General features: G+C 41.9%; 1 protein-coding gene and 1 non-coding gene across 2 annotated transcripts in view; one reads left to right on the forward strand and one right to left on the reverse strand.

Moving 5' to 3' along the window:
- The window catches only part of LOC126473887 (dipeptidase 1-like), an 804013-nt gene that overhangs the window by 342802 nt on the left and 437195 nt on the right, over window positions 1-24016 (forward strand). The gene's annotated exons all lie outside the window — the stretch shown is intronic.
- Window positions 17553-17626, reverse strand: Trnas-cga (transfer RNA serine (anticodon CGA)). The gene has a single exon. It is a non-coding gene; the product is annotated as a tRNA-Ser (tRNA).

Below are 24016 nucleotides of genomic sequence, written 5' to 3' on the forward strand. Positions count from 1 at the left end.
ATTATTCCGACTTAAATTGGTTATTTTCCTTCTTAGATTATTTTTTGGTACTTCGACAGCATCTTTAGCATTGATTTCAGGGACAAAAAAAAAAAAAAATGGTTCAAATGGCTGTAACCACTATGGGACTTAACATCGGAGGTCATCAGTCCCCTAGCTTAGAACTACTTAAACCAAACTATCCTAAAAACATCACACACATCTATGCCCGAGGCAGGATTCGAACCTGCGATCGTAACAGCAGCGCGGTTCCGGACTGAAGCGCCTAGAACCACTCGGCCACAGCAGCCAGATTTTAGGGACAGTGTATCACATGCTTTCTCGAGGTCTTCGATAGCCAAATGACTGCTGAGATACCTTCCAACTATCTTCTTTGCAATCTGCCTTAGTTACTCAGCGTCAGATGTTATCTACATAGACCTGCCTCTTCGAAAGGCACTTTGCTCTTCCATTCCAGTTAAAATCGGTCTTCGCAGTTGTGCCGCCTCATGCAACCATGAGTTCATCATTCTGTGATAACTGTCTGTCTTCTTTTACTATGATTTTTATTCTTGACTGGAGGAACACAAAAATCTCATTTGACGATAGCACTGTTGCTGAAATTTAAAAGTTGTTATGTGATTTCATACAACTTTTACCATTCTGATGAAGATAGTCTTAGAACTGTCGAAACCTGGATAATGTGTTTTAAAAAAAAAAATAATTGTGTGCAACCGGTTGGCTGACTATTACATTTTATGTAGTCTTCTCAGTTCTTGATATTAAAGTTTACCCGTACGACTTTACTGTCAGGCAAAAATATTTCAGGACAGAAATTTGCTGTTTTTAGGCCTCCTTCTGTAATATAGCCACTGAATACTAGTCTCTTGCTTACCCTTAAAAGTGGACTGTCATCAATGCAAAAGGTGCTTCTGTGCAGCATTACTACGTGCCATAAATCTTATAATACAGAAAATCTATGCTTTTTGGCCTTCTTCTGTAATCTCACCACTTAATGCCAATCGCTTGCTACCCTCTCCGTACTGGAGAGTCATCAATGCAAAGTAGTACTTACACCCAAAATAATACACATTAAGCTTCTCAGTTAACAAGCAGAACATTCTCAACAGCTAAACGTTGCTTCGCTCTACAGAAAGGAAACAGGCTAATGTGTAAGTAATACTGTCCAGCATTTACCTGCAGCTTCCAACATTGTCACAGATCTAAATCAACGTATACACATGGCGTGTGCCGAAATCTACTTCTACGGCTAAAGTCTCTTCCCCTTCCCTGTTCCATTTGCAAATGATGCACAAGGCGAACGATTCTCAGTAATCCGTATTACTCAGATTTTCTCGACGCGGTCGATTAAAAAACATATGATTGTACACTGACCAGTCACATTAAAAAAAATGTGGCCACCGTCTACGTTCGACGTCAACATGCATTAGCCACTCACAGACGGCAGGCTGCAGCAATAGCAGTGGAGGGTGTATAAAGCATGCCCTGGGACTCAGTAAAAAGTGCTGTCGTTGTCAAGTGTCAAAACGGAGCCATTTAACTCATGTCCAAAAGAGCATGATCTTTGGCTTCCCGGCCAAGGGTGGATGCATTTCCACAACGGCTAAGATTATGAACTGTTCGCATGCCCCCTTGATTAAAATAAACCGTGCATGTGGGCATCTCTCTATCCAAACCGGGCGCCTGGGCAACTGTTGGGCACCAGATGTCATAGATATCAAGAGTAAACGTCGCCTGCTGATTTGCTCATGGACGAATAGACGTGCAGCCCCTGACCAGCTGGCCACCCAGATGAACCAAGGGGCTACCAACAGCGTCTTCTCCCAACTGTTCAGCGAACGTTCCTGCGTATGGACCTCCGCAGCAGGTACCTGGTTCAAGCACCTATGCAGACTGCTGTTCGTCAGCTACTAAGGCTGGAATTTGCACGCCAGTAAAGCAAGTGCACGTCCACTGAGTGGCGACAGGTGGACTTTTCAGATGAATCACACGCTCAGACAGGTGATTGTTGGCTCGTACAGCGTGAAACATCTAGAAGCAATCTCCCTGCATCAATAGTCGGAAGGGTCCCGGTTGGAGGAGTTGTAACCTCCCCCTCACTTATCGACCTTAATGACAGTGAAAAATTAAAGCACATGCACCTAATGGAAATTTCGGAAAAGCAATCGTCACCGAAGTTAATTCGTCGGTAAAGAGGGAGGAAAGGGTTACATCTAAATGATAGGAAAAATGCAAATGAAATTGGTGAAAATTAATTTTGAGAAAAGGGTAAAATTAATAAAGAAAGTATATGTGCGGTCGTTACGCTAACAATTAATTGGCGTTAATTAGATATTTGAGATTTGGGGAAAATTACGGTCGCCAGTCCTATGGACAACTACTATAATAACTGAAAATGAAAGATTAATGCACATGTAATTAGCACTAAAAGCGTGGCAACTGAAGGTTGACGCGTGTTGTGTGAAAACTGAATGTTTGTCGGCAGTAATAAATTTCGCTACACTCTGACTTAATTTGGCAAAAGAATTAATAAAACTGGAAAACTGAAAGTTAATTTAGTGACTGAAATTAATAGTGAATTGTTTCTGAAGCACTACGAAATTCAATAAAGTAAGGGTAGTCTTGGGCTACCTCAACAATAATTTCAAAAGCTACTTGAATCTACGCAATTTAGAAATAAGAGACCTAACTCTGAACTTCAATTAAATGATTCTGAACAATTAACAATAGTAAAATTTAGTACGTACCAAGCTGAGCTGCAGTCACAGGTAAGCGGAAATACGGTAACAAAACTCGCACTCTTTAATTTCTGCTTGTGTAATCTAAATATTGTAGCCAGCTATGAATACTTTAACTGAACTTTGAAATTAAAGCAGTGAAATCGAATGATATTACTTTAATGCCGGCGTATGAATTTCAACGACACTCGGGTTCATTCCAGAAAAGGAAGGAATCCTGCTTCGTAATGTAACTGGGACAATGAGCAACAAAGGTTAATGCTAAGTTGCTGTATTTTGTGATGCAACAGTCTGAAAAGCTGAGGTCTGCCATATAGTTCTAAAAGTTTACGTGCTTTTAGTCCTCCTTGTTAGTTGGTTGAAGGTTTGCAGTCGTCGATCGGGGAGGTGGCGACAGTCACTCGTTGTCGGCCGTCGCTGTTGCAGAAGCTGGATGTTGGCGCGCCTTTTTCTCGACACGGTCACCACGGCGCCAGCTAATGCTTCCCGTCCGCGACACCGCGACACCGCGTCAGAAACTATCATCGCAAGTCGCGCGCAATTACGTGCTGCCAAACCCCGAAAGCGCGGCAACTCGCGGGAGCGTCACACAACACACCTGCTCTACCGCCCTACTCCAGCCAGACTCCGCTCTGACCGCGCTCCGCGTGGCGGAGTTAACACTACCCAATATCCTAAACACTTTGGTTCTCTACACGACCTATCGATGTAATCGTTCGATCGCATAGTTTTCCCTAGGCCACACCCAGCGTAAAAATACAAATAACATTTACAAAATAAACCAATTATACTTCGACACACACACACACACACACATATATATATATATATATATATATATATATATATATATATATATATATATATATATATATATATATATATATATTAAAACAACTACAATATATAAAGACACAGAAATGTCATATCTTCAGGTAACAAAATAAGGAAAAAAATTATAGTACAATAGATGGAAATAGGAGGATATGCATTTCCGGCGTTACAGAGTGATCGTTGTGGTCTGGGAAATGCTTTCGTGGCATTCTCTGGTTGATCCCTACATTGTGGAAGACACTATGGATGAACACAAGTATGCTTCCTTTCCTTTCCAACCCTACGTGCAGTTTATTTTTCCTCGGCAGGATGGCAACTAACAGACGAACATTGCAACACGTCACACAGCTCGCAGTTCACGGATGTGGTTGGAAGAGCACCAGGATGAGTTTACCGTACTGCCCTCGCCCGGACTTAAATCCAGTCTAGAATCTGTGGTCCCACCTTGATCAGGCTGCATGCGCCATGGATCCTCATCCGACATACCTATCGCAGTTAGCCACCGCACTTTGACACGGAATGGCTCCATATCTCTGGCGGCACGTTCCAGAATCGAACTGACTCTCTTCATTCACGTCTCGCTGCGGTCTTGTATGGTCTACGCACATAGTACTGGGCACGGGATTTCAAGTTATTTGACTGTTTCAGCTGGGAAATTATTTGCTGGGACGACCTGTACGCTCGGTATCAAATGTATCTACCATCAATTACTATTCAGTCAATTTGAATCCGTCAAGACGCGTAGCAGGTAGAAAAATAATAAACACACCCCTGCAACCAAGACTGACTGTTTCTTCATTTGTTGATCATCTGAGTAACTATTACCAAACGAATTCATGACGAAATGCTCCGCCCTCATTGCTACTTCTCTGCCTTTTCAGTAAACGCTGTCTATCAAGTGCCCAGACAAATGAGAAATACCAAACCACCACGAAGGCTTTTTAAGCCAGTTTTTTGTGAATGAAATACAGGGCGGTTACTGTTAAACATTCGCTACTTAAGAGAGTGTAGACGCAAACATATTTACTATGTAGGAACCTAAATTTATAGGAGCTATGTTCGGCCTCCTAGCACAGGATTTGTGTTGTTAGCACTGCTAGTGTTATGACCTGCTAATAGTACTGCTACGGCGACATGGAACTGGAACACAAACAGTGTGCAGTGCAGTACAGTTGCAGGTAGTCAACATAAGTGGAACCTAGTTGGTAGGTACTTAGAGGGTGCACAGATAAGATTATGATTGTGTAAACAGTTACTGTGAGTTGCACAATCAAACACACAACTTAATTTTCTAAGCACCACTCATTTACACATTGTTCTAAAGGATCAAAAGTAAACAATACAGCTGAAGGCCTAGTTAAAGAACTTGAGGTGCTTTCTGGGCTGAAGGCCCAAAACCATACCAACAACAAGAATGACTGAAGGCCTGGCTTAGAAATCAAAAGCAATTAAAAATAGAAGGTAATTTTTTCCTTTAAAAAAACATGCAATTGAAAACAATTAGCGGCTGAAGGGCTACACTACACGTCTGAAGGACAACTACAATAAAAACACAATAATAAACAACTTTTCCAACCAAGAAATTTCTTTTTCAACTTACAAGAGAATGGCCGAAAGCCTAATTAAAGAAATATTGACTTATTGCAGGGCTGAAAAGCCACAAACAAATTCGAAACAATGGCTGAAGGCCTGAACAACAAGTCAGACAAACAATTTAATACAAACGCCTTCCTTCATATTGAAAATTATCCCTTAAAGAATACACACATCTGAAGGCCTGATTAAAAGGGGTTCACGTAAATCCTTGGCTGAAGGCCACACGTAATAAATCAAACAATTAATGGCTTAGGGCCTGGAAACATACAATTTTAGATAGAACCAATTTTAAGAAAAAATTTTAAAATAAAATCAATCTTCAAAATTTTAATTTAACATGACTGAAGACTTTTATGTAAAATTTAAAAAGAACTCAATTAATACATGACTGAAGGCCTCGCACAATACTTCAAACTAAAAATGAAAATCACAATCTAAAACAAACAGAACAAGTGGTGCTCGGAAGTGTTCCAAGTGTCGGCCTGAGAAGGTAGCTCCAATGTAAGGTGAGGTGAGACAGGCAGCCAAGAGCTGAAGTTAAATAATCAGATGGCAGCCCAAACTATGGATAGCCCAAGGACCGACCAACAATTTAACCAATTCCCTTCCGTCTGACCAACGACACAACGATGGAAAATATCAGCCAAGGATGAGTATCCGAACAGCACTACGTCTTCAGAAATTGGCTTCTAAAAACAGCCAAGGGAACAATAACCACTCTAAGCAAAATATGAACCAAACAACTTAAAGACTGTCAATCTACAAGCTGTGCTGGACAGCATCAACACGACGAGGAAAGGCACACTGACAGAAAATTACGCTAACGACCAGGGCAGGTAACTGAGGCGTTAATGGACACAGGGCAGAAAATACCGCTGATGCACTTCACTGGCAAGTAACAATCAATTTAATAATTAATCACAATATAGGAAGACGGTTGCAACATTTTTACCGACTCAAATACATCATACGTTGCTGCTAGCCCGAACGAACCAGGGAGCTACAACCTGCAAATGAATGAAGAGATGTCACAATAGTTGACGTTTCGTAACAGGTTAACTGATCACTCGACCTCAGCGTCCAGGTTCGGTGGGCAATGAATGTTGTCGCTCTCGCATCTAGCGCCTCATAATGTGACAGCGCTTGCACGGCGCCAGCAGTCCTGGCCTGGCTCCGTGCCACGGAGACTTCCTCGCTACTCCGTCCCAACCGACTGACTACATGCAGCATGCAGACATCATTAAAAGAGCTACTTGGTCAAATCCACACAAGCTACACACGGTTCCACGAAAACACTCCAAAAACAACCCAAACAATTCTAAAACCAGTAACTGTGGAACAACAAGGACCAGTCACAAGTCGACACACACGGAGAACCCAGAAGCGGCCTGCGACCAAACGACCAACCGAGGTCGTCCCCACTCAAGTAGTGTGTGTCAGGAACGGTCAGGCGAGTCATAGCTGTCCGGACCTCACTGCAGCTCTGTTCCGACTAAACACCTGACACACGACGACCTGGAAATACTAGTGGTCGCTGCAAAGATGGTACTACAGAGCTTTTGTCGATAAGCGCTGCTGCTGCCACTCACAGGCAGGCAGGCAAGCCAGCAACTTAGTGACGCCAGTAAATCGAATAAGAAACGGGATGGGAGTACCGCCAAGGCAAAATGAACACGAGCCACGCAGGCTCAATGTGTATGGACAAGGTGAGTCGAACTTTACTCGGAAAGCTGTTTCATCGAAAGAACGTCAGTAGTCCTGCTGCTCTTCGTGTGTATCGCCGCATTAAAGGAATATGGAGAACAATATGGAAGAATAACATGATTCGCAACATAGAATTATTTGGCGATTTTGGATATACTCTTGCGCTACAAATTACTGAAGAAGTTACTGTTGCCATGACTGACGTTTATGGAGGCAATATGCTATCTTAAAGCAGTGCACGATCTGTGAGACATGAGCTGAACGTTTCACGTTCCACCGTTTGAAAACTGTTGCAAACAATATTGTTAAATGGTATCTGTACAAACTTAATATTATTCACCAATAATGGCCATGTAACACTGACTTTTGAACATATTTTTCTCTTATGCGATTAACTAATGTGACCCTCTCTTGTGGAAATTAAAATGGGGTTCTTTTAGCGGCTTATTCGTTATCCCTTTTTCGCATATCCTTACAACTCTTTCCACAAAGGTTCATTGTCCTGCGATCATTCGGTTATCATGTGGGCCCTCTCAAGTAGCGAAAGTTTAATTATAACCACGCTGTGCATTTCCTTAACATCTTCCAATGAACATAACCCAAATCTCTTTGCATACAACTACCATCACGAGCTATTTACATTGTTCGTCGTTTCGTATTTTACTGTAGTTGCTCTTTCCAGTTTTTAATCTTCTTTCTCTCCAGATTGCTGGCGTTGGAATAGGTACGCAACCTCTTTGTGATTATAATAACCTTTACGAAAACCAACTTAAGTTGCACAGGAAGAATATTTATTATTCACGGTTTTCGGACTTCTTGTCCATTACCAGCTCAGCTTGTGGTATACAATATATAAGAGTTTACAGTATATAGCAATACTGTTTACAAAATGCATTACTCAAGCATCATAGGCTCTACATAACTAATACTATCCAAAAATAAATGATACACCATAAATTTAAATCTTGCAAGTGGAGCATGTGCCATGAAATGAGTATTTGTGATAGTACATGCTAATCGATAGTACATGCTCATCGATAGCCGTCAGAGCGAAAAACGCCACTAACGACGACGACATGACACGTGCCAGTAACTTTGCTTAGTGGAAGATAGGTCCATATAGGCGAACACATACCTCCGGTTCACCGTAATTCATATGCCTTTTACGACGCAGGACGTCGAATCAAAGCGGTGACACAATAGGTAGCGCCGCGTCTTCACAACTTTCCGCCCCGTATAGGAAACTCCTTTTTTAAAATTGATTTTGTTATATTTATCTACCCAAGTTCGTAGAAGCTTATTACACAAATATTTCCTTCAAACTGGATTACACAAGGACGTCATATTAGCTGTAAAACTGCAACTTAGTTTACTATAATATATGGCTGCATGGTATTTTCAGTGGTTACAGGCTTTTCATATTTCCATATACTTGTATTTCGTTCTTACCTCAATTCGTACATTAATTCTTACATTTTATTCTTGTGTTTATTCTTCAGGATGATTTTGTACCGTCCCTTAGATGACACCGATCGTATAAATAATCGAAAGATTGAAATTCCTAGCACCATGAGCATTGCGCGCAGGCAGGTTTACCACAGCGATATTTCTTCGTAAACATGTCGGGATGGAAATATCATTAACACTACTGAAGATTTAACTTATTGACTATAATTTCACAGAAAACCACCCACAACTGACCACTTTTTCGAGAACTGGCTCTTTCAGTTGTTTATAATTCAAGACACATTATATAAATTTCACCGAAAACGATTTCAAGTAATTTTCTCATTCTTTTATTTCTTTGTTTTAAATTTATTTACCAAACAGACAATTAATAGACGAATAACGACAATGGTATTTTAACATGAATTTAAAAAAGTCGTGTTTCGAACACTGGGTGGAGAATTGTGAAGCCGCTACGCTAACCACTGTGCCACCGCTTTGGTAGGACTTGTCATGCGTTGAAAGGCATATGGAGTGCGTCGAAAATTTTGACCGTAGTTTTCTCACAAACGGTCAAGCATCTAAAATTAACCCCATACAACTTTTCTCTTATTGGGAATCCTCTTTCGGTGATCGAAGTTTATGGGAACACGAGTATGGTACTTGTCGTGTTCTTCTCGTGAGTGTTTACAAATACTAATCACGTATAAACGAACAAATTGATTCTTTCCTGAATACAATAACCATTTTGAATGCCGTCTGATGTTGGACAGGAAGGAAATTTGTTTATTAATCCTCTGTTTCGGATTCCTTGTCAATTACCTACTGAATCTCAGGGCTTATATGCAAGAGATGTTACAGTACGTAGAAAAACTATTACAAAATTGCATAACAATACCAACGAAGGCTCTACTACACTAATACTAGTCAAAAATATATGTTCCGTCGTAAGATACATGCAGAACATTGGCCATGAAATCAAGAAGTGTGGTAAAATGAGATTTTCATTCTGTAGCGAAGTGTGGGCTGATATGAAACTTCCTGGCAGATTAAAACTGTGTGCTGGACCGAAACTCGAACTCGGGACCTTTGCCTTTCTCGGGCAAGGTTCGCAGGAGAGCTTCTGTGAAGTTTGGAAGGCAGGAGACGAGGTACTGGCAGAATAATTAAAGCTGTGAGGACGGGACGTGAGTCGCGCTTGGGTAGCTCAGTTGGTCCGCCGGCACGGTAGCTCAGCGTGTTCTGTCAGAGGGCTGCTTGCCCTTTGTAACAAAAAAACTGAGTAAAGGAATCAACGATCAACTTGAACGGATGTCTTGTGAGGTCTGCCCAGACCAAATGCAACGAACTATATCGAAAAAAAAAGTTTAGTAGAGCACTTGCCCGCGAGAGGCAAAGGTCCCGAGTTCGAGTCTAGGTCCGGCACACAGTTTTAATCTGCCAGGAAGTTTCAAGATGTGGGATAGTAAATAGCGCGGTCTCCACATGTGCTCATCGATAGCCGTCAGAGTGAAAACGGCCTAGAGAGATGCCTACGGCGTCCACGTGACACGAGAGGGCGTAGTGGCGCCACGTGTCCAACGATTGACACATTTTGCTGTAACCAAAATAAGGTTTGAAACATCGTACATGAAATGTATTGTCGACAAGTTGCTTAGGTAATATGAAGCCACTCACAGCATGTGGTAGTGGCAATGTGTAATAGGATTTGTAAATACCTTGTAGTAAGTAATAAAATTAGTAAAATTAGTAAAATTTATTCTTGTCAAGATGTTACATAAACAGGACTGTACTTCATAAAATGTGCAGCTACATCAAGTCCCAAAGACACCAAAACACACGACGTTTTCTAAAATTGTCGTGTAGTAACATTAACTTTAAAGATTTGGGTATTTTATTACAAGCAATTTACAAATTATTCATAAGGTGCTAGCATTACAAATAATGAACGGTTTAAACAAAACCTGATTAAATGTAAGTAGGACCTACGTGTGACAAAATGACATTACCTCCGGCACATCCTAAGACAGCTGTAAAGGGCCCTAAGATTGATTTTAGACACCTAAAGTAAACAGATTGTAGCATAGTACGGCTTAAAGTGAGATATACTGTACCCCATAGATGTACAGGTAATTCATCTAAGCAGTTTCTTACTTTTTATGTAGTTTAGTCCTGTACCTCTAGCATCTTGACAAGAATGAATTGTACTAATTTTAATAATACCATTATTTACTACCAAGTATCTACAAATCCTATCACATATTGTTACTACCTGACGTTTCAAATATGCTATGCCTGGCGTCATTATACCTGATATTTGCATATCCCAGTCAATGTTTTACATGTTTATTCTTTAATCCATGAATAATTTGTAAACAAAGTATATCATGTACGATTTTGTAAACCTTGTTAGGGTTCCAACAAAGTGTCTCAGTCCTTGGATTCACGGCTCTACTAGCGCCCTCTCAGGTCACGAGGATGCTGTAGGCACCGCCCAGAGGACGATTTCGCTCTGACGGTTATCTATGAGCACATGCGGAGGCTGCACTATCGTTGTTGATGTCATGGCCAATGTTCCACATATATGACCTATATTTATGGTGTGTCTTCCATTTTAGAGTGTTGTAGAGCACTTGTAGTTGTTGGAATGCAATTTTATAAACCTTTTTCCTAGATACCGTAACGTCTCTTACATTTTATTCCTCAGGCTGTGTTGGTAATAGACAAGCAGTCCGAAACATGTGATTAATAAATAAATGTTGTTCCTGTCCAATTGAAGATGGTACTCCTGACGGTTACTATATTCAGAAATGAATCTCTTTGTTCATTTATACGTGATTCGTATTTCTTAATGTTCACTCCCAGTCGCACCACAAACGGCCCTCATCCACAGGTCTTCCTATAATTCACCGCGTCTCACTTGTGTCTATGCACCTGTAATGTCATATCTCTTTGTGAGTTTTGAGCGACATGTATTGGACTCTTGCTAAACATATTTTTACTTGCACATACTTATTTCCTACTTGCAGCATGCAAAAAATGGCTCTGAGTACTATGGGACTTAACTTCTGTGGTCAACAGTCCCCTAGAACTTAGAACTACTTAAACCTAACTAACCTAAGAACATCACACACACCCATGCCCGAGGCAGGATTCGAACCTGCGACCGCAGCAGTCGCGCGGTTCCAGACTGAGCGCCTTAACCGCGAGACAACCGCGGCCGGCTTGCAGCATGCAGTCATTGGTAAATAGTGAAGAATAATGTGAGTGAACTCTTCGAAAACATTTTCTGACAGACGTTATGGGAGAAAATACACTCCTGGAAATGGAAAAAAGAACACATTGACACCGGTGTGTGAGACCCACCATACTTGCTCCGGACACTGCGAGAGGGCTGTACAAGCAGTGATCACACGCACGGCACACCGGACACACCAGGAACCGCGGTGTTGGCCGTCGAATGGCGCTAGCTGCGCAGCATTTGTGCACCGCCGCCGTCAGTGTCAGCCAGTTTACCGTGGCATACGGAGCTCCATCGCAGTCTTTAACACTGGTAGCATGCCGCGACAGCGTGGACGTGAACCGTATGTGCAGTTGACGGACTTTGAGCGAGGGAGTATAGTGGGCATGCGGGAGGCCGGGTGGACGTACCGCCGAATTGCTCAACACGTGGGGCGTGAGGTCTCCACAGTACATCGATGTTGTCGCCAGTGGTCGGCGGAAGGTGCACGTGCCCGTCGACCTGGGACCGGACCGCAGCGACGCACGGATGCACGCCAAGACCGTAGGATCCTACGCAGTGCCGTAGGGGACCGCACCGCCACTTCCCAGCAAATTAGGGACACTGTTGCTCCTGGGGTATCGGCGAGGACCATTCGCAACCGTCTCCATGAAGCTGGGCTACGGCCCCGCACACCGTTAGGCCGTCTTCCGCTCACGCCCCAACATCGTGCAGCCCGCCTCCAGTGGTGTCGCGACAGGCGTGAATGGAGGGACGAATGGAGACGTGTCGTCTTCAGCGATGAGAGTCACTTCTGCCTTGGTGCCAATGATGGTCGTATGCGTGTTTGGCGCCGTGCAGGTGAGCGCCACAATCAGGACTGCATACGACCGAGGCACACAGGGCCAACACCCGGCATCATGGTGTGGGGAGCGATCTCCTACACTGGCCGTACACCACTGGTGATCGTCGAGGGGACACTGAATAGTGCATGGTACATCCAAACCGTCATCGAACCCATCGTTCTACCATTCCTAGACCGGCAAGGGAACTTGCTGTTCCTACAGGACAATGCACGTCCGCATGTATCCCGTGCCACCCAACGTGCTCTAGAAGGTGTAAGTCAACTACCCTGGCCAGCAAGATCTCCGGATCTGTCCCCCATTGAGCATGTTTGGGACTGGATGAAGCGTCGTCTCACGCGGTCTGCACGTCCAGCACGAACGCTGGTCCAACTGAGGCGCCAGGTGGAAATAGCATGGCAAGCCGTTCCACAGGACTACATCCAGCATCTCTACGATCGTCTCCATGGGAGAATAGCAGCCTGCATTGCTGCGAAAGGTGGATATACACTGTACTAGTGCCGACATTGTGCATGCTCTGTTGCCTGTGTCTATGTGCCTGTGGTTCTGTCAGTGTGATCATGTGATGTATCTGATCCCAGGAATGTGTCAATAAAGTTTCCCCTTCCTGGGACAATGAATTCACGGTGTTCTTATTTCAATTTCCAGGAGTGTATTACATCATACCTAATACTAACATACAATTCCTTACGCCATTTAAATCTAATCCATACATGAAATTTTAGACACAGATTTAGAGTGTATGTGCGTGTGTGAACAAGCGATGGATATTACAAACATTTGTTAAAAGTTTCTGTCTTCGAACTTCATGAAACGCTTTTACCTTAATAACTCAAAACTGCATTGTTTTGGTTTATGTAGACTTCCTTATTATTTTCATTTAAGGGATTCGCATCTATGATGGGTCCTGTGAATGTAACTGTTGTGTGACGCACCATCTGACTACAATTTAATCCAATATTTAAATCGTGGTTTTGATAGACACCATACGAGTTGTCTTTGGGCATAGAGGTGGACGAAAATGATTTTATTGGCTGAATTAAGGAAACTACGGAAAACTTCAGAGACCCAACCAGAGAACAAGTGTGATATTTAGCTCCTGCACCACCACTCGTATTAAATAATGTGGTAAAATGTTATGGCTGTTTAAATAATTCAGCAAAGCCCCAAAGAAATATACTAGATTCCTGTAATACTTAATGCAAGTTCTTATTTGCAGGGCCACGTCCTGTGGTAAATCCGAAAACGTATTCCCGCTCGGTCTAGGGAACCTTGTCATGGTTCACGCCCCGGCCGTCGTGGCCGAGAGGTTTTAGGCGCTTCAGTCCGGAACCGCGCGACTGCTACGGTCGCAGGTTCGAATCCTGCCTCGGGCATGGATGTGTGTGATGTCCTTAGGTTAGTTAGGTTTAAGTAGTTCTACGTTCTAGGAGAGTGATGACCTAGATGTTAAGTCCCAACCATTTGAACCATTTGAACCACGGTTTGCGTGGCTCCCACCGTCGGAGATTCTAGTCCTCCGTCGAGCGTGTGTGTGTGTGTGTTGTCCTTAGCGTAAGTTAGCTTAAGTTAGATTAACTAATTTACAAGCCTAGGGACCGATGACCTCAGGATTTTGGACCCACTGGAACTTACCGCCACCACCACCAGCATTCTGACTAAACCATTAGTGGTGTGCTTCCGTGGCGTTCGATAAGCCACAAGATTACCCCCCAAGACCCCGCTTCACCAAGGGTCGTTCCTAATGGCGAGCACTTGGCTGCGTACTGGCTTGGCGAATTATGGTTTCGTGGGCTGGGGGCGTGGGTGATGCCAGCAGGCGAAATGCTTGAGTGATCACCTTGCACCACGCAATGGAATGTTGTGCTCTGAAGGGAACAGGATCTAGGCTTAACCAGAAGGACAGCAGAATGGTGAAAAACCTATCCCTTGGAGGAATGATGAGTGTCTTTCTGGAATGAGTGACAAGATGGTGGCTATCAATAGGTGCTGTATGGATGTCAATCTTGCAATCTTTCGAATGACGAGGACAAAGGCAGTCTTGGCAAGCCTTCCTTTCCGTTACTGGTTTTTTATCCGTGACTCAGTATAGTTACTCTGCTGTGTTTTGTCTTACGGTTTGTCCTCTTACAATCTCAGGGTTGAAGTTTTAATTCGTGCTGATACAACTCGGTTTTCAAATTTATTGTGTTTTTAATCGTTTTTCACCTGCCTTGTCTCTATTTATTTCATGAAAGGGCTCTGATGTCCTCACCGTTTAGCGCCATAAGCCACTAATCAGCGCAGAATTTGAGATACGCAGTGTTCTCGTGTCCTTCCCCTTCTTTCTTTCTTTCCACCTAACGACAGACGAATCAAGCCACTGGCACGATATCCGATAATCCTGGGAAATGCGACTGTCAGGTTTAAATAAGCCTTTTGTTCAGAGATACAGTTTTTTGCCACCACCCCAGCTCCGTGGCCGACAGAGTTGGATATTAAAATTCTGACTGCTGCCTGCCACGGGATGGGGCGCACATTTTCAGTTCTGTCAGATTGCTTTCTTTTCATGCCTCGTGCATTTATTCCTATTTCTGTGCAGGCACGGTCTCTCTTTGTATTACTGCCGGCAAAACCTTCGTTAGCTAAATGCTAGAATAATTAGGGGAAAATGTTCTAGCAGTCATCAAACTTTTATAAAACGAACGAGTAATATCAGTATGTAGGCAAGAAGCCATAACGTAATTTCCTGGTGAACCGTCAATACCACTGAATATACAGTCTGTTCATAATGACCAAAATTTCGGTTTCATAGGAAATAGGTACGTAACAATTATCTGTTTCTGTACGGCGTTAACTCTCAAATATTAATTAATCTATGCAACGTGTAGCACATTGTGATAATTACATGCAATATAGCACGCTGTAAGTGAAACGTCGTTTGTTATGTTGCCTGAGCACATCATGCCGCTGTCTCAATACACTCAGGTGGAAAACCTCATATAATAGTAATATGAACATGTAGATATGGCAGTGGTATCACGTACACAACTTACCAAAATACAGCACATTGGCGGAACTGTCATTAGTACCCAGACGATTCATGTGAAAAGGTTTCCGACGTGATTACTCCCACCCGACTTTGAACGCGAAAAGGTAGTTGGAGCTAGATGCATTGGACGTTCCAATTCGGAAATCCTTAGGGAATTCAATATTCCGAAATCCTCACAACACGGACAACGCAGTGGCCGACGGCCTTCACTTGACGATTGAGTGCAGTGACGTTTCCGTAGAGTCGTCAGTGCTAACAGACAAACAACACTGATGGAATTTTATTTTACAGGTCCTTCTTATTCACACAAATTATTACATGTCACTATTGTAGGTCTCGGCTACTGTCATCCTCAGATCGGTTACAACAAAGCAGTGGTGTAACCAACTAAGTTCCAATAACCTGAAGCCAAATCTGGAACAAGCCTGGCGATACATAAGAAAAAGAAAAATATGTACATGATTAACAGACATGCATAGCAGCCATACATACCATAAAATATTCCGATGTGGTTGTCAGTATCAAACTATACATGTAGGTATACAGTAACTGCTGGTGATGACCAGGATGCGTACGGTATTTGTACAAATAGCTGAGGCCAGCAGAAGGCAGTATAACTTGGTTACATGAGTAACCAGTATCGCAAACTCATTAGTTAAAATGCAGTATGTGTACTAAATTACTTCACAAGGCTAAATGAGTGTCTGACAATAAATCATGAACTGACTAAAATATGTGGAATCAGATTCATACTTAAAATCCAGATAAAAATGCAGATAGTAATAATGGAAAGCTCCAGTTTTGGCAAAGTAAAACATACTATTGTTTAAAATATAGTATAAAAACTTTGAAATGGCATCTACAAATCGAAACCTTCCAGATTGACAAAAACAATTCAACCATAACGCTAAGGTAATTAACGAAACGGTGACTATTAATTAATAGGTCGATAGTCGATAATACATCCCGAGTAGGATCTCAACGGCGCCATCTCGTCGCTTCTCTGTATGAAGTGCTTTTTTTCCTGTGGCAGAACTTGAGGAAGAAGGCTCAGTCTCCTCGCCGTTGCTGGCCGTCGCACACGACAGCACGAAGACCTGCTGCGGCGCTCGACGCTGCTCAAACTAGTAGGTTTCTGAACACATCAAAATAAGCATTCAGGCTAAACTCATTCTGTTCAGTCAGCAGTAATTCCAGTTGCCGTTTTCTGTGTACATACATCATTATTTCCTCGAGTAGGATCAGTAATTGCCTCCTTGGGGGCCCATGGCATACTCTCATATTATCCTCTGATCTCCCCCAGATGTGTTTCTTCATCCAAATCTGTGGCAAAGCGCTCTTATTTTGGTTGTAGGTATGCTCTCTAACACGAGTCTTGAAACTCCTTTCCGACTGACCTATATAAAACTTGTCATAGTCGTGGCAGTTGTTCTTATGGAGACAAGAATCTAAATGTCTGTTGCTGTTGTTGCCAACTTTGTGAATTAGGCTATAATCTATTGCACCTTTCGTTTGAAATCCAATTTTCGCTGTAATTTTTCTGAAATTGTGTGCAGTTCTGTAGGAAAATGCACGATTGCATGACCTAGCAACGTACTATATGCCCTCTAGATCTGTTGTTCCTCCTTTTCATATATATTTGACTTTAGTTTATTATACGGGTTCAGTACATGACGGTCCTTATACCCGTCTGCCTTGGCTACTTGTCTAATCAACTTTAATTCTTACAGTTTGTCTTTAGGAGTGAATGGTAGTTTTACCACCCCGTTGATCAAGACTCTGAAACATGCCCATTTATACTCCTCAGGGTGACAGGATTTCACATTTATAATAGGGTGAGTAGCCGTCGTCCTCCTATATATGCTGATCTTACGTCTTCCCTCTCTTAACCTAAGATCCAAAAAACACGTACTTCGTTCTTCTTCCAGTTCCACCGTGAACTTAGTTTTTCTGAATTACCACCCATTCCTCCTGCTACCTCGCGTATTTCATTTTGGTCATCTTCGTACAGTAATATGATGTCTACGGATTGTCTGTAACAGAAATTTTTTAGCAAGCGCCAGCGTTTCTAGTTCATTTACAAACAAACTATTGAAACCTCCTGGCAGATTAAAACTGTGTGCACCGACCGAGACTCGAACTCGGGACCTTTGCCTTTCGCGGGCAAGTGCTCTACCATCTGAGCTACCGAAGCGCGACTCACGCCCCGTCTCACAGCTTTACTTCTGCCAGTATCTCGTCTCCTACCTTCCAAACTTTACAGAAGCTCTCCTGCGAACCTTGCAGAACTAGCACTCCAGAAAGAAAGGATATTGCGGAGACATGGCTTAGCCACAGCCTGGGGGATGTTTCCAGAGATACTGGCAGAAGTAAAGCTGTGAGACGGGGCGTGAGTCGTGCTTCGGTAGCTCAGATGGAAGAGCACTTGCCCGCGAAAAGCGAAGTTCCTGAGTTCGAGTCTCGGTCGGTGCACACAGTTTTAATCTGCCAGGAAGTTTCATATCAGCGCCACTCCGCTGCAGAGTGAAAATCTTATTCTGGAAACAAACTATTGCCCATTGTGACTCGGCACATTTGATGAAAAATGTCGTAGTTAAACATAAAATAACTAAATGACAACATAAATTCTAAAATTTCCAAGAGTTCTTCTAATTCCCCTTGAATAATTTTCTTGTATGCTAGCAAGCTCTTCCTTACAATACTCAATGTATCACTTACTGGGACATTGGTATAGAGGTTAACAATGTCAAAAGTGGTCAACGTAGCTCAATTTGGGATAGGTATATCCTTAACATCGCTTACAAATTCATATCAAATCTTGTGTAAATTAATTTGCGAACGAAGAGCAGGAATGGGCAGTTCCATCATTTTTAATCTATGTTTCTCTTTCTCATCTAGAAAATAAAGGATAGTGTTTTCAGTTGTTGACCTTATACCTCAAATTTTTTCACAGTGTTTCTCTCCACCTCGACCATGTTCTTATCTGCAAGAAAGTTTTCAGTTTTTCTGATGTACTCGTAATCGTAATCGTTTGTCAGCCATCGCCACTATAGCACATCCCATTCTATGAGTTAGGCTTTTAAGTGCCTCTAAATGTTTGGCATTATTACGTTCATAGCGACCTACTTCGGACATAGACTCGCTAGTGTTACCTGCCGTGTCCATTTAATCAAATTTATTAAGTTTAGCTGTGTCACAAGCAATTTTTAATTCTGAAAACTTATTTTTGACTATGTCAGGACTTAATTTCGGAGTAATACTAAAATGTAAACCCTTATTCAGAAGATACATGTCAGTATCTGCCTTCTTATGTTCTTGAGATTGCCCACCTTGTCCTCAAATTGATGTTTGACTTCCTGCTTTCCGTCTACTCTTACATCAACTATTTATAGTCACTGTTTCGTTAATTACCTTACACTTAGAGTTATGATTGAATTATTTTGTCATGCTGGAAGGTTTCGGTTTATAGATGTGATTTCGTTTCATACTTTTTATACTGGCTTTCATACAATTCTGTGTTTGACTTTGCCAGGCTTTGAGCTTCCCATTATTACTATTTGCACTTTCTATGTGGGTTTAAGTATGGACCCATCCCACATATTATATGTTAGTATATGTTTTATTTGCATCTAGGCGCTCAGTCCGGAACCGCGGGACTGCTACGGTCACAGGTTCGAATCCTGCCTCGGGCATGGATGTGTGTGATGTCCTTAGGTTAGTTAGGTTTCAGTAGTTCTAAGTTCTAGGGGACTGATGACCACAGATGTTAAGTCCCATAGTGCTCAGAGCCATTTGAACCATTTTTTTATTGGCAGACGCCCATTTTGCAATATGAAGCAATTCTAATTGGTCGCTTCGTATACAGCATTTTAACTACTGAATTTGCGATACTGGTTACCCATGTGTCCAGGCTATAGTGTATTCTGCTGGCCTCATTTATATAAATACCACACGCATCTAGGTCATCACCAGCTCTTACTATGTACCTATATGCATAATTTGACGTTGATACCTACATCAGAATATTTTATGGCGTGTATGACTGTTCATCACGTAAATATTTCTTTTTCTTTATTTTTCTTATGCACCAAGAGGTTTGTTAACGATATAGTTTCAGGTAATTGAACTTAGTTGGTTAACTGCTGTTTTTGTCTCTAACATACCTGAAGGTGGCTGTTGCCGAAATCGCTTATAGTCAAGTTGGTGTATTCAAAACGGACCTGTAAAATAATGTATCACGATATGATCACGGACTCATTTTCAGAATTTATGTCTTCAATTGACTGCGTGTAATAACCGTCGCTATCAAAGTAGGACGCACGACCAACGTATCCGTTATGACAGTGTGGCGACAACTGGCTTTAATGGTCTGTGGCAGCAGACGACCAACTTGAGCGCCTTTGCTAACAGCATGACATCCTCTGCAGCACCTCTCCTGGGCTCGTAACCATACCGGTTGCATCATAGACGACTATTTAGCCGTGCCCTGGTTAGGTGAGTCTCTATTTCAGTTGGTAAGAGCGAATGGTAGGTATCGAGTGTGGACACCAGAAAGCTTGTCAACAAGGCGCTGTGCAAGCACTTGATGAATTCATAATGGTGTGGGCTGTGTTTCCACAGAATAGACTGGGTCCTCTGATCAAACTGAATCGATCATTGACTGTAAATGTCTACATTTGACTTCTTGGAGGTCATTGAAGCCGCTCAGGTACATCATTTTCCCAAAAAACTATTGAATATTTATGAATGACAGAGCCTCATGCCCCAGTGACACATTTGTTTGCGGCAGGTTTGAGGAACATTCTGCGCAATTGGAGTGAATATTATGGTCCCTAAGTGGCCCGACTCCAATACCATCGGTAATTTGTCGGACAGAATCGGTAGGTATACACAACTCATGGTCTAGGAAAAGCGCATTTGATCAGTAATCAGAAAATCCTCGGTCATAGGTTCGGCATAAGCACTCACCTTCATTCTGCCAACAATCTATTGAAAGTGATCGGAGCAACGAACCGAGGTTCAGGGCACCCTCCTGTCCTTGGAGTTGGAAAATGCCACTAAAGGCGGAACAATCAGCAATGACCAACGGCATTAGGATGCCGAAGGCAATGGAACCACTGCATTACAGTGCATAACGTGTATCCACAGGATATGTGGCCTGTAATTGAAAGTGTCGTGATCTGTCAATCGGCAAAATATTCCGGAAAACTCCCCCATTCCGATCACCGGGAGGAACTGTCAGTGGGGAGGTGACCATGAAAAAAAGAGTGAATAACGAAAGAAAAGATAACGTTCTACGAGACGGGGCGTGGAACGTGAGAGTCTTGAACCTGGTAGGGAGACTAGAAAATCTGAAAATAGAAATGCAAAGGCTCAATCCAGTTACAGAAAGGATCAAAAGACAATGATTTCTGGTCAGATAAACATAGGGAAATATCAACAGCAGCAGAAAATAGTATAAAGGGAGAAGGTATGAACAGGGAGGTTAGGGCAGACAGTGTGTTACTGTGAACAGTTCAGTGATAGGGTTGTTCTTATCGCAATTGACAGCAACCAGCACCGACAACGATAGTTAGGTAGGGCAGAGAATGTGTTACTGCGAACAATTCAGAGATAGGGTTGTCCTTATCAGAATCAACAGCAACCAACAACTACAACGATAGTTCGGGTATATATACCGACGAAGCAAGGTGAAGATGAAGAGATAGAGAAAGTATATGAGGATACTGAAAGAGTATTGCAGTACGCAACGGGTGATGAAAATCGAATAATCATGGATCACTGGAATGCAGGTGAAGGGGAACGAACATAAGAAAAATTTACAAGAGAATATAGACTTTGGAGAAGGAAGGAGAAAGGATAAAGACTAACTTAGTTCTGTAATAAATTTCAGTTAGTAATAGGGAATATGTTGTTCAAGAGTATACACCAGAGAGGGAAGTATACTTGGAAAAGGCCGTGTGATACCGGACGATTTCAGTTAGAAAACGTCATGCTCAGACGGAGATTCCGAAATAAGTACTGGATTGTAAGCCGTAACCAGGAGCAGATATAGGTTCAGATCACAGTGTAGTAGTGATGAAGAATAGGCTGAACTTTAAGAGATTAGTCAGGAAGAATCAATCCGCAAAGACATGGCATACGGAAGTAGTAAGAAATGACGAGATACGACTGAGGTTAACAAAGGCTGTAGATACAGCAATACGGTTGTAGAGGAATGGACATGTCTAAAAAGGGCAATTACAGAATTTGGAAAGAAAAACATACGTACAATGAAAGTAACTGCGCAGAAACCATGGGTAAATGAAGAAATAATTCAGTTGATATATGAAAGAAGGAAGTACAGAGATGTTCAGGGGTAATGAGGAATTCAGAAATACAAGTCGCTGATAAATGAAATAAATAGGAAGTGCAGAGAAGCTAAGACGAAATGGCTGCATAAAAGATGAGACGAAATGGAAACGGAAATGATTCCCCGAAGTACAGACAATGCCATACGATCATTTCTTTTCATTACCATCAAATGACGTTGCAACTTATTTGCACCGATCTGAATTCTGTATGTAAAATGATAAAATGTAACCACTGCGCGTGTCTTTGTCTGCATGCCAGCGTTAGCCTCATAAAATCTGCTAGCTGACGTTCAAAACAAATGGGAGTGCACAACTTCTATAAAAGCAAATAGCATTTAAGTCAGCGAATTTCCAGTTTCTCGCTACATGATTTAATTTTTGAACGGAAGCTATGCCAAATCTATTTTGTTGCGCTAAGAATATGAAAGCAAGTGACAAGATCTGACATGTGTGTGTGTGTGTGTGTGTGTGTGTTTTAATTCTGTTGAATACACTTATACGAGGCCCGACTGCGGTTCTCAGCTGTTTTATGGTGCATAAACATTCGCACTTACTGCATAGCTTCAAAGTTCAGGGCTTTACTTTGTAAGGAGTGTGTTAGAACTCTCCACTACATAAAGCAATATATCTAACTTAATTGCAATGTGTAAGCACTCAGATATTGATAGTAACAATCAGAGGGCGAAACATGGGAGCGCGATTCTAAGCATTGTTATGAGACGAGGTACGTCTGCATGAGTGAAAGTTGTAGTGTCGGTCGAGGGCTCGGAGACAGAAGACGTGTCACGCTGCCCTCACGTCGCTGATGGTAGATCTTACCACACTCAAGGCCTGATTTTATTTGTATAACCAGAAGAGGTTTAGATGGCTTAACTACGCCTATAGATGGAATTCAAAGTAAAATTCGCAAGCATAGCACAAAAGCAATTGCAATGCTAGGCTCGTGATTGTTAGTCCGTGTTTACAATAAGCGCATGTTTTGCTTATCCTCCAACTAATAATTATTATTTTCCACATCTAAATAATATTCTATGGTTACTAAATATTAATGCAATTTTGAAATTTAAATAATTTGTTAATCTGGCACTCAGCCGTTATTGACACAGATGTCATTTGTCACTGTCATTATTAATACTTGTTCATAATGATTCCGAAGTTATAAATAGACTTAATTAATGAAATTCCCTCTCAAAATTTAATTAGTAGTTCACAGGACTCAAGCAAATTCCTTTTTACGAAATTCATTCCTAGTAACTATAAGCTTTAGCTGCTGCTGCTGCATGCTGCTGTGAATTACTGTAAACCACATGGAGAAATGCAGTCATCTAAAGAGGTGAGTGCAAATCTTAGTGCCAAAACGGAGTCATTGACACACCACAACATCTCTTGTACTCTAGTCCAGTAAATTCCATTGCACAAGTCAGATTCTGTATCTCTTGTAAATTCATATTCAAATACGTAGCCAGATATCTTATCGAAATGTTACTTTTAAGTTTTTCGTGGAACGATCTGTTGAAGGCTTAAATGACAGTGAAACTCACACTCACATAACAAGCACTCAGTGTTATGCAGGTTAGATTTAACCGTCGCTGCTGTGTAACTGGTTGCATGTACGTTACAACTTTCACTGGTCATGGAATTAGTTCAGTTTTGTGCCAAACACACGCACATATCCTTTCGAGACTGTATCACCTATTTTGGTAATGCTAAAAGAAATAGATCAGACACGTGACGACAGCGGATTACTGCCAGACACAAAAACCACCATCCACCTGGGGCATCCTTAGGTAGAAGCATTTTATACCCTCAAAAAGACGTGAGCGTGTTTGAGTTAGAAATGTAATAAAATATGTTGGGGATGAATTACTACCCAACGCAAATAAATACTTAGACATAACTTTCAGAGGGGACCAGTACATGGAGCTAGCTACGCCCATGTTCACTGGCTTCCAGGACGCTATTATTAACTGGCTCGTGGACATGGAAACTAGGATCTTGCAACTAGGCTTGGACAGATTAGTCTACCGATGGAACAACTGCTTAGACGATCACGAGGACTATGCGGTAGGCAGTGCGTACCAATGTCTCAATAGTTATGAATAACTATTATTATATTAATATAATTATTATATAATTATAATAATATAATATATTACCATATATTATATATTATTATACTATTATTATAGACTCTTGACTGACAATGCAAATAGAGAAATTTCAATTTTCCC

Source organism: Schistocerca serialis, chromosome 4 (assembly GCF_023864345.2).
Source record: "Schistocerca serialis cubense isolate TAMUIC-IGC-003099 chromosome 4, iqSchSeri2.2, whole genome shotgun sequence".
Taxonomy (NCBI): domain Eukaryota; kingdom Metazoa; phylum Arthropoda; class Insecta; order Orthoptera; family Acrididae; genus Schistocerca; species Schistocerca serialis.